This window comes from Miniopterus natalensis, chromosome 2 (genome assembly GCF_054644295.1).
Source record: "Miniopterus natalensis isolate mMinNat1 chromosome 2, mMinNat1.hap1, whole genome shotgun sequence".
In the NCBI taxonomy this organism is placed as follows: domain Eukaryota; kingdom Metazoa; phylum Chordata; class Mammalia; order Chiroptera; family Miniopteridae; genus Miniopterus; species Miniopterus natalensis.
This window is the reverse complement of record NC_142082.1, coordinates 67,493,716-67,506,556: the sequence shown is the minus strand read 5'-3', so window position 1 is coordinate 67,506,556 and position 12,841 is coordinate 67,493,716. Positions and strand designations below refer to the sequence as shown.

General features: G+C 30.6%; 1 pseudogene; it reads right to left on the bottom strand.

The window, feature by feature from the left end:
• LOC107545194 (ATP-dependent RNA helicase DDX3X-like) overlaps positions 1–5,758 on the bottom strand; it is a 115,513-nt pseudogene extending 109,755 nt beyond the window's left edge.
• Positions 5,759–12,841: the final 7,083 nt, after the last annotated feature.

The following is a 12,841-nucleotide window of genomic DNA, read 5'->3' as shown; positions in this document are numbered from 1 at the left end:
CAGAACCAAAGACTTACTCATTACCAAACTGAAACTGCTTTTGTGACCAGATAATTTAATTTTTCTAAGAACTCTGAAAATAGTTCAGTTTTAATTCAAAGACATAGAAAGAATGTATGAAAGTGTATTGGTGTTGACTGAAAGGGAGAGAAAATATTTGCATCATGGTTAACAGCCTACTCAGTTCCACACTCTCAATACAACAGACAGATTTGGATTACTTGGGGATGTCCTGGCTTGAAAATTATTTTTAAGTATCCCAAACCAAAGCCTTGTTTTGCCAGAAGTGCTGCCAGTCTCGAAAGACTAGGAATAAGCTGGTAGGTACTGAAGTTGATATGGGAGAATATACAATTAGAAAAAGGACAGCTTTGAGTTTATCAAAGAAGCTACTTCAATCAGTTGCCTGCAGAAACAAATCTCTAAGGAAATTATGTTAGAGCATCCTGGGAGAATTAATTAGAACACTCCTCAAACCCTTAAACTACCAATGACAGATAAAGACAATGTTAGTCAAGTAAATATTTCCAGACCTGTACTGCTCTTCTCTCTCCTAGCAGGATCCCACAGGAACCAGAGGTAATCCATTTGGGGGATGGGTAGAGGTAAAAATATAAAGAGGGAAATAAAACACACCAAACATGCCCTCTTCATTAATTGGAAGCTTTGTAGCTTGAAGCATTGCCAAGTTGAGAGAGAGGAAATTGTTTTTGTTCATGAAGCTTAATATCTTTACCATTAGAATGAAGTGGAAATAATATTTGCAGTATAGGGCTAATATTATACTATCAGATTAATAACTAAAACTAAAGAGTTATGGGAAATATCTGTATTTTTATCTAAGGAACCGTGAAAACTAGGTGCATAGAATGATTTTGAATGGAAAATGTGGAAAAAATAGTAATGTTTTCTATTTGTATCCTCTGAAGTTATGCTCTTTTAATATCATGGCTAGATATAGATATAGATAAAGATATGTAGATATATAGATGATAGATAGATGATAGATAATTTTCTTTTCTGAAAACAAACTATGGAGCAATTTTTAAAATCAATTATCTTAATTGAAAAAATATTGACTACAAATGGTCATAAACAGTTTTCTCAGATGGTAGAAAGAGTAAAGATCTCTTCCTAATCTCAGTGTAGAAAAAACAATACTAATAATAAAATAGAAGGAAAAATTAATTCTAGAAAATTTTAATAAAAAATAAATTTCAAAGTTAAAGACAAATATTATGTCAGAAAAAATTTAAAAATTGCAGCATTTCAAAATGTTATGTAAAATAAGTATATAAAAGGATTTAAATATCAATTTAGTAAAACCATAACAAAAAGTAGACTGAAATAAAATAATAAGGTAATGAATATAAAATTAGAAATATAAATGAATAAAATATTAAGTATTATTTAACATTACACAGGAAATATAAATGAGGTAAAATGGATTCATTTACCAGTCAAAGAAATTAGATATGTTTATGGAAATATGTATTATTTTTAATATATACAATTTAAATATTTTTTCAATATAATTTATAAAACAAAAACAATATTTTGTGGTTTGTTTGTTTGTTTCCTGGAAAAAGAAGTAACATATAAAATACATTTATAATATTTTGTTTTCTAAAAATTAAGAAGTCAAAATTCAACAATTATTTGAGTTTCACTCAAGTAATGGTATATGTATGTCTTGATTATATTATTTTATTTGATTTATATACTAAGTAAAATAAATTTTTCTCATAAAATATTAAAAATTAAAATTGAAGTAACTCAAATAAAATAAGTAGGCCTATTATCTCCCATAGAAAGTGGATAAGTTACAGTCACTGCATGGATAAATGCTACACACATACACAAACACACATTTGCTAAAAGTGTTAAATCCACTGGAAAGAAAAAAACAGGCACTTACAAAAGTAACAACAACTATAGAAATTTCAAGAATATCAGTAAATATTATTTTACATGTTCTGGGCAATTGTGGAATTAGGGAACCTTTCGATATCATTATATTCTCCATTACATTCTCTATATAACAGTAAGAATGTACAGAAGAACTACACTATTTTCATGTACGAACACTGACTGAAAAACACGAGTACTAAAATTATCTATACAATGAAATAAAGCAATGAGATAAGTACGGATGTGAAAAGATTTGCAAGTTACTTATGATACTTATATATGTGTGTATGTATATATACACATATATACATATTTATGAATATGAATACTTGTATATAAACACACAGTTTTTCTTGACATGTGCAGGAAAGACTACCAGAAAAACGGAAGTTTCTTTGCAAACTCTGGTGTACTGTTTTTCTTTTGTTCATGTGTTTCTTCTTCTGTTAATGCATGTTAGTGAATTTTTAGAGTTGAAATATTTACAATTACCAAGGAGAAGCCATGGATTGATGAGAATGAAAGTAATAGAGAATAGATGAACAAATTAAGAACAATAAAGGTGGGTTAAATTCAAAGAGACTTTTTGGAACATATTTAATTGGTTAAAACTGGGTATAGTGCCAACAAATGAACACACCTGGATTTTTTTGTTTTCTTCATTCTAATCTAAGAAAATATATAAACAATCATCTATACCATCTGTTGTCGACCATCTGTTGAGGGAAGGGAATGGGTATTATATTTGTTTAGCAATTAATTATTTTAAAAATACTACAAAACTAGAAAACACATGAAGAAAAGAAGTTTGTAGAACTTCTACCTTTAGCACAAGAAAAGGAAGTCATTCTCATCAGACTAATATGCAGCACTGTGACCTAATTTTTCAAATAATAATTACAAGGTCAATTTTATATTGGTTAAAAATTGAGTCAGCTTCTCAATGGAGAATTTTCAGAAAGTGTTATTTTTCAAATAACTGGTACATTTAATGGATACTATAACACAGTTATGCTTATTTAAAGAATATTACAAAAAACAATATTTTATGAAAATTAATTTTGACCAGTTAAATAAAAATATTTTCATAGCCTGGCCGGGCGTGGTTCAGCAGTTGAGCGTCAACCTAGGATCCAGTCAATCGGGGTTTGATTCCTGGTCAGGGCACATGCCCGGGTTGTGGGCTCAATCAATGACTCTCTCATCACTGATGTTTCTATTTCTCTCTCCCTCTCCTTTTCTTTCTCAGAAATCAATAAAGATATTTTAAAAAATATATATTTTTTCATAAATTCCTCTTACTTCTTTGTTTTCCGAATAGATTAATATACTATTTTGTTCTAAATTAAGAGAAAAAAATATGAAATATAGTAGATAATAATGAAAAATTTTACCTGTTTTTTTCACTGTGTCAAAAAGAAGTAAATTTAGCAAACATCTACAAATAAGAACGTTGCAACAATGTTCTACTTTAATAGTTGGTAATCTGCAGGAAAATCGTCTCCCAATAAGTGAGAAAAGTCAAAATGGTTTTAGTTTTTAAGAGAAGTTTATATTTAAAATTTGATTTATTATCTATTAAATATGTAATGATTTTCTATATGTATATATTTTATTTTATGTTATTTTTCAATTGTAGTTTACTTTCAATATTATTTTATATTAGTTTCAGGTGTATGGTTTTTCTATACTTTTTATTTTCTAAGTTTAAGAAATTTTATTTGATTTACATTATACCATATAATTTAATAATACATAAGGATTGTAAGAAAAGAATACAATTTTTCTTTGAAAAAATAAAACAGGACACTATGTTATTTGTTAAGATGATTATATATTTTTCTTAAGCTGTGTAGTTCTTGGTTTGCTTTCAAAGAAGTAAAATAAAAAACCTTTTTTAATAAAAAGGATGCTTTGAGAGTAATGATCTTCACATTTTTTGGGTCTTAAAACAGAAAACAATTAATTTTAATAGCAATATCATTGAAACTTAGTATATAAAATTTGATAAAGCTGTGTCAGCCTGGCCTTTCTTATAGCTGTTGAGGGTCTCTAAGGACATATTTTAAGAACAAGTATAATTTAGAGAATGGGCAGAATCAAGTAACTGAAATTGTTTTGTAATTTTAAAGTTTAATTATTATTTTTAGTGTTTATTTTTCTTATCCTTATTCACTTCCTCAATCTTAGAAATGTGATTTCTGACCAAACTCTCCAATGCGGCTCTTCTGAATAGTGTCGTGCATGATGCCCTCATGGCTATCACCTGGGCACTTTTTTTTTTTCATGCTTATGACATCTGAAATGATTTTTTATGGAATAACTTTTCAACATTTTCTTCTTATTTCCTTTACACTACAAGCTCTAAACATGTGCCTCCCTCCCTTTATGTCAGGTTTAATTTTTATGGTTGGCTCTGCTTCATTTTTTTGACTCTTAACCCAAATTATCAGGAACACACCCTTAACACTTTTCCTTCTTACTCTAATATTCAAAAGATATTTTGAACCCTATATATGTCTAGGTTTATGAAAACTTTTATTCTTATGATTATATACCTCTACCAAAGAGAGGTCTAAACATGATTCCCAATGGTAACTACAACTCATCTGAACATATTATCTACTCCTAAAAATTTATTCTCCAACATATTTTGTTCTACTTCAAAAGCAGTGGCATCTATCCACTTACATAGAGTTATTTCCTCATTAATTTATGCATTATTTAGTGTGTTTTTCTCTATCAGTATTCTATTTTAAAATAAAAATGTCAATTTAAATGTGATGTAAAACTTCCAATGACAATAAATTTGAGTATCACCCATTTATCATAAAACTCACCAAAGAGGGAAGAGAGGGACCATACCGCAGCATAATAAAGGCCACATTTGAGAAATCTACAGCTGACATCATACTCAATAGGCAAAACTAAAAGTGTTTTCCTTAAGATCAGGAACAAGACAGGGATGTCAGCTTTCACCACTCTTATACAACATAGTACTGGAAATCCTAGCCATAATGATCAGACAAGAAAAGGAATAAAAGACATGCAAATTGGAAGGGAGAGAGTAAAACTGTCATTATTCCCAGGTTACATGATACTGTACATAGAAAACCCTAAGGACTTGACAAAAACCTACTAGATCTAATAAATGAATTCAACAAAGCAGCAGGATACAAAATAAGTATTCAGAAATCTATAGAATTTATATACACCAAAAATAAACTCAGAAAGAGAAACTAAAAAAACAATCCCATTTACTAATGCAACAACAACAACAAAAATAAGGTACCTAGTAATAAAATTAGCCAAGGAGGTAAAGATCTGTACTCAGAATACAGGACAATGAAGAAAGAAATCGAGAAAGGTACAAATAAGGGGAAAATAGTCCATGTTCATGGATAGGAAGAATTAACATCATTAAAATGCCCACACTACCTAAAACAATGTATAGATTTAATACAATTCTTATTAAAATGCCAATGGCATGTTTCACACATCTGGAACAAATGTTCCAAAAATTTATGTGGAACCACAAAAGGCTCAGAATAGCTTCAGTAATCTTAAGAAAAAAGAACAAAGTTGGAGGTATGACAACACCAGATATCAAACTACAATACAAGGCCATTGTAATCAAAACAGCCTGGTACTGGCATAAGAACAGGCATATAGATCAATGGAATAGAACAGAGAACCCAGAAGTCAACCCATTTCTCTATGGTCAATTAATATTGACATAAGAAGCAAGAGCATACAATGGAGTAAAGACAGTGTCTTCAATAAATGGTGTTGGGAAAAATTAGACAGATACATGTGAAAGTGAAACTAGACCACCAACTTACGCCATACTCACGAATAAACTCAAAATGGATAAAATATTTAAATGTAAGTTATAAAACAAAAAAAATACTAGAAGAAAATATCGGCAGTAAAATCTCAGACATCTCTCATAGCAGTATTTTTACCAATATATCTCCTAGGTCAGGGAAACAAAGGAAAAATAAACAAATGAGACTACATCAAACTGAAAACTGCTGCACAGGTAAGGAAACCATCAATAAAATAAAAATGGAACCCACTGTATAGAAGAACATATTCACCAATGATACATCTGATAAGGGGTTGATTTCCAAAATATATAGAGAACTTACACAACTCAACACCAGGAAGACAAACAATCCAATTAAAAATGGACAAAAGACCCAAATAAACACTTCTCCAAAGAGGACATACAGATGACCAATAGACATGTGAAAAACTGCTCAATACCACTCATAATCAGATAAATGCAAATTAGAACTGCAATGAGATATCACCTCACACTTGTTAGTCTGGCTATCATCAATAAATCAACAATAGGTGCTGGAGAAGATGTGGAGAAAAAGGAACTCTTGTGCAATGTTGGGATGGAGATTGGTGCAAACACTGTTGAAAGCAGTATGGAGTTACCTCAAAAAATTAAAAATGGAACTGACTTATGACTCAGTAATTCCACTTCTGGGAATTTATCTGAAGAAATCCAAAACACTAATCTTAAAAGATATAAGCATTCCTATGTTCACTGCAGCATATTTACACCAACCAGGATTTTGTGCCCATCAGTAGATGAGTGGATAAAAAAGCTATGATAGGTTTACACAATGGAATACTGCTCAGTCATAAAAATGAAGGAAATCTTACTTTTTGTGACAACATAGATGCACTTGGAGATTATTATGTTAAGTGTAATAAGCCAGTCAGAGAAAGACAAATACCATATGATTTCACTTATATGTGGAATCTAATGAACAAAATAAACTAATAAACAAAATAGAAACAGTCTCATAGCTGTCTGAAGGGAGAGGGCAGTGGTACTCAGTGAAAAAAGTGAAGGACTTAAGCAAAAAACAAAAGAAAACAAACAAACAAAAACTTATTGGCAAACAATAATGTGGCCATTACCAGAGGGAAATTGGGATGAGGGAGGCAGGAGAGGGTAAAGGAGGCATAAATGGTTATGGAAAGGGACCTGACCTGGGGTGGTGAACATGTAATACAATATACAGATGATGTATTATAGATTGTATGTTTCTAGAAATGTATTCATTTCATCCAGATAATCCAATTTAGCATATAAAGATTCAAAATATTTTGTTACAATCCTTTTTATTTCTGTGGAGTCACTTGTAGGACATAAAACAAATCTCATTAATTTTAAGAAGCTTTAAATCATATCAAACATCTACTCTGACTGTAATAATATGAAGCTAGAAATCATTTATAAGAAAAAAACTGAAAAACACTCAAAGACTCAGAAGCCAAATAAGATGTGACTAAAAAATAAATAGGTCAATGAGTTCAAAGTAGACATCAAAAGATACCATGAAATAAATGAAAATTAGAACACAACAGCCTAAAATCTATGGGACATAGCAAAAGCAGGCCTAAGAGGGAAATTCATAGCATTACAATCCTACTGCAAGAACCAAGAAAATCTCAAACAAAGAATCCAACTTTACCTTTAAAGGAACTATAAAAATGACAACTAACAAAGCCTAAAGTGAGTAGAAGGAAGGAAATAATAATGATCGGAGGAAAAAAATAAATGAAACAGAATCTAACTGACAATACTAAAGACTAATGAAACCAAGAACTTGTTCTTTGAAATTATAAAAAGATTGACAAGACTTTAACCAGACTCATCAAGAAAAAAGCAAAAAAGAGAAGACTCAAATAAACAAAATCATAAATGAAAGAGGAGAAATAACACTTTTCAGTTCTCTTCATCTTATTAACTCCAAGATATGCTACAATGATCTTTTTTTGAAAACCTTTTATAAAATATCCATCCAACTTTTCAAACTGCATTAGTGTTTTCTGTTTTTTTTTTTACTCCAATTGAATTGATAATTTTTTCTTATAATTATCACAATATCATGACAGCCTGAATACCTATCTCTTTCAAAAGACAGTAAGTTTTATGTACTATATAAACACATCAGGTCATATAATACATTGCATGAAATAGGAACATAGTAAATATATTTTGAATTGAATTTGTTGAGTAGTGAACAAAAGTGAAAGGAAAAACTGGGTTAAATATTTAAAAATTTTACAAAAATAATATCAAAAAGTTGGAACCCAAAGAGAAAAAGTAGGAAATGATAAAAGAATCTAGAGTGGCAGGACAAAAGAAATGAATAAAAACAAAGTATCAAACACAACAGTGTAGAATAAAATATTGAGAGAAAAAGAAATTATAGCCATGTGTTGCCCTCATGTGATTTTCTTTATTGCACATGCAAGAATAGTCTCAATTTTGGTTATATGTAAAGCTGGAAAATATGAATTCTTGACATGTCATATATAAATCCATAGTAAATTTTACTTCTGGTTGTCCCATGATTATGTAGACTCAGGTTGTAGATTTTATTCAAAATTATAAAATGTTAATGAATTATTTTTTTGAATTATGGATGGGTACCATTGTATATTTCAACTACTATAAGCCTCTCAAATTTCACTAAACATAAAAACAAATTATTATAAATTCACTTAAATGTATACCAAAAAATAACCCAAAATATTCTGAAAAAATAAAAATAAAAAACAGGTTAAATTATTTAGCCAGGAAATATATTTAGTTGAAAATCATTCTTATAATTTTTTGGCATTCTAATTTCAACAGACAATTGTATTTCTTACAAGAGTTATGAACATTAATTTTATTGAATTTGAATGTGATACTAGCTTGGAAGGTGTTATAAATATTACTTATAAGAAAAGGCTATAAAAATTATCTTGAGGAAATATAACTGAAATAAAAAAAAAGTTTATTTCTCTTAGAATGATAAGAGTTGAAAAAACATACCCTAAAGGGTAGAAGACATGGAATAAAAAATAGGAAATGTTAATCAAATTTCCCATGAAGAGAAAAAATTTAGAGTACATATAAATAGAAAATGAAAATGTAATTTAAAAACACAGATTTAAAAAAAATTTAAATAACCTATTAAAAATCACTTTTTATCTCCTTTACATTTTCAATTGAATAAATTTAAGTGGTAAAAATATTGATTTGTTGTTTAATGTGTGTGAATAAAAGAGAGAACATGTATGAGTAATAGGTACTATATATATATATTTAAATATATCTTTATTGATTTCAGAGACAGGAAGGGAGAGAGAGATAGAAACATCAATGATGGGAGAAAGTCATCATTGATTGGCTGCCTCCTGCAAGCCCCCTACTGGGGATTGAGCCCACAACCAGGGCATGTGCCCTGACCGGGAATCGAACCTCGATCTCCTGGATCCTAGGTTGATGCTCAACTGCTGAGACATGCCTGGCCGGGCTAGGTACTATGCTTTAACTGACAACTATGTCTTGTATTGAAACAGTACTAAACCTAAAAGGTTTAGGATTAGTAACCTAAATTTGGAATAGCAACAAAAATAATCCTATTTCAAAGTAATTTCTTGTGTTGTTCACACTTTCCTTAGAACTAATCCAGGTTTATTCCTAAGATTTTGCAATTATTGCTAATAGTATGTTTTATTATTCTCAAAATGATCTAAGATTAAACAGTAAATTCTATGGCCAGTCTATATATAAAACCATCAATATATATTATATATACCACAAAATTTTAAACTTTGAGAGAGTGGGCCTGTGCTTGTGTGTGTGTGTGTGTAGACCTGTGGCTGAGAATTAATATCCTATTGCATACTCCAAATAAGAATCAGTTAAGTGAAGTTTTATGCAGGCAGGCAAAAAGCCAAGCCAAGTTCTCAGTATACAAAACAAGACAAACAAACAAGAAGGCAATAACTATCCCTGAGTATACCATTTCTTAGCTACACCATGGGTTTTGTGGAGCCAAATTCATACCAAAGAGGAATGTACCACTCACTCGGGGACTTTTGCGATATTTTACAGTGTACCTTGTTGCACAGAATTTTTCTTTACTTTGGTGGGTGCACTAGTGTCAATCTCACCTGTTCCATAACCAATTTATCCTAGCATGGGAGTCTTAGAGTTAGGTAGTAAGTGCTCTCACAGCTTTTATGTGCTTGGCCATGCCCACAAATTTTGCAGTTTTGACTTTTGAGACTCCCATTAGCAATTTCCCATAGGTTATTATCAGTAAGCTTCAGATCTCATTCTTGATTGCCAAAAACTCTTAAAAATAATTTTTAAAAATTTACTTAATGCAATCAAATTTTATTTAACACTCATGAAGTTGGCAGTGTACTCTCAGAAAACTGGAAAATGGGACTGTTGGTTTGCAAACTGATCCCATACTCAAAGGGCAAGAAGAGACCCAAAAAAGGGGAACCACTGCAGATTGGTAGGTGGCAAGTTTAATAAACAAGGAAATTTACAAATGAGGCTTTCTTGGGTGGTTACAAAACAAATACATCTCCACACCTGCACACCAAATTTTTTTAAGTTTATACAGCGGCCTTAACTGAGTTCAGTTCTATATTCAGTCCAGGTGGTCTTGACAACACATTTTTTTCTCTTAAACTTATGTATTTGAAATGGTCCTAGTGTGAGAAAAGAGAGGAACATACATTCCAAGGATAGGGGAGGGAGTAAGGAACTTCTGATTGCCTGGATCCAGTTCTTAAGGTCAACCATGTCTCAATGACCTCCTCTACAGGGGTAGAAGGCAGGAAGATTTTTATAGGATAAAGAATAAAGACCAAGGAAGGACAAATAGGAAATATCTAACTGTCTGGGAGCAAATAGTCATTCTTGTTTGGGGTAAAAAGACAGAACTTACCAAATGTGTCATTAAATAGAGATGTTCCAGAATGCAAATTAAACTGAATAACCACAGAGATATGCCTGTTTAATTTGTAAACCTCTGTTAAATGCCTAAGTAAATACCTGACATTGAGTAGACATTCCATAAGTATTTATTGAATAGAGGAATGAATGAATGAATGAATGAATGAATGAATGAATGAATGAATGAATGAATGAATATCTTTCCAGGGTCAATGGAGGCTTAAGATGGGCAGTCTAAACAGAGAAGTTGATTTTAACAAAATATTTATAGACATCAGAAACATTTGACAAGAGAGTTGAGTCAGCTGAAAAAGAGTGGGTTTATAAAGTCAGAAAATCAAATGAAAGATAGTACAAATATTCTTATTTGAAACTTTCACAGAGGCAGAAAAATATGGAAAAATAAGTCCCAACTAATTTGCCATGTGAAGGATATCAATTCAATTGACCTATATACAAATTGCTTATGTTTTTGCTCCTCAAAAAAATCAGAAATGTGAGGTCAAGGCAATACTCTAGTTAAACATAATTCACATTCATATGAGACTTTTAAGGCTTAAAAAAGGCAATTTTATTTTGTAAACAATTATATTGCTATGGCTATCTAAAAGTTATTTATTGTGAGCACTTGGTGAGAAAGCATTAAAATGTTTGTCATGGACATACATACAATACTTAATAAGTGGTAGAATTTATTACTAGAAAAAATTTAGTAGAGATAAATGTGTTAGAATTAGGAGTGATATGATTGAGTGTAATATTAAATTTATATAATTTAAAAAAATATTTTGCATAACAAACATTCTTCTAAAATTTCAGTATGCTTACACATGTAAACATATATCTCATATGTTAATATCTAATATGCTCACATCTAATCGTGAGCTCCGAAACACGGATAATGGTAAATAGTTAGATGCTATTTACCATTTTTCTAATTAGTCAGGACACACAATTGAGGGAAAATTATTTTCTCAAAGATCTAAAATTATAAGATAGGATGCAAACTCTAAATCTAATTATTGCAATAAGTGTTATTTACATACCCAATTATATCATCTTGTAAAATATAAGAGAACTCGGTAAAAGTAAAAGTGTATTTTGGTTATGTTATAGTTTTTATATATGAATGACTAATTGTGGTTTCAGAAATTATCACACCCAGATGATATTTTACCTTTAAAATAACAAGGGCTTTTATCAAGCAATGGCTCAACATGTTTTTTGACTGACAGTTACGTCAAGGCATTTTTCTTATTATTGGAAACTTGTAGATAATTATTTAAAACCCTTTTTTAAAAGCAAAGCTTTTAAGTAAAACTTGTACTGGGAGAGTACATCAAGATAAGATTAGGAAGTTAAGACGATAAAGGCTAAGAAAAGTTATAGAACAAGTGATGATAACTTAAACAGAGACAAATGGGAAAGGAGATTACAAACAGTTTGATATTCTGATAGAGTGAAACTCGAAGAAGAGAATGTCACGAAATGACTCTGAGCAAATGTAGTCATGCAGGTTCTGGAAAGCAAAATGAGCCCTTAATAAGTAATTTTAGTTTCACCTAGGTGATGGATAGAAAATGAACGAGTATTGAAAGCCTTCCAGATCAATGTCTGTCTGTCTCGATAATAAATTCTTCCTCATAATAGATGGTAGAAACATCCAAAACACTTCAGCTCTGTGTGTACAGAGGCAGTGGACAGAATGAACCCACGTATTAAGGGGCAAGTGAGGGCGAGTGGGTGACTTCATGCTGCCCAAACACGTGACATTAGAATGCGTATTCCTTGGATTCTCACAAAACACTGAACCTGCGGGTACCTTGATCTTGGACTTCCTAGCCTCCATAGCAAACCAACTGGCTAAGACAGAAATTGTCACGGATAGATTTAAAATGAAATTTTACTGGTTTTTTTTTTTAGCTTCCTTAATTCCCATGGGTCACTTATTATTTTATTTTATATCTTTTATATTTACTTTTCACCTACTTTATATGAGCCAGGGTGAAGAATATATAGTTTTGCAAAACTTGATAAGTTGAAAGCAAGGTTGAGATATAAAGGCTATTTTCTGACATACTAGAATATTCTGTTTACTAATCAAAAATTGAATTTTGATTGACTTAATTTGATTAAAAGTAATTTTAAAAAATT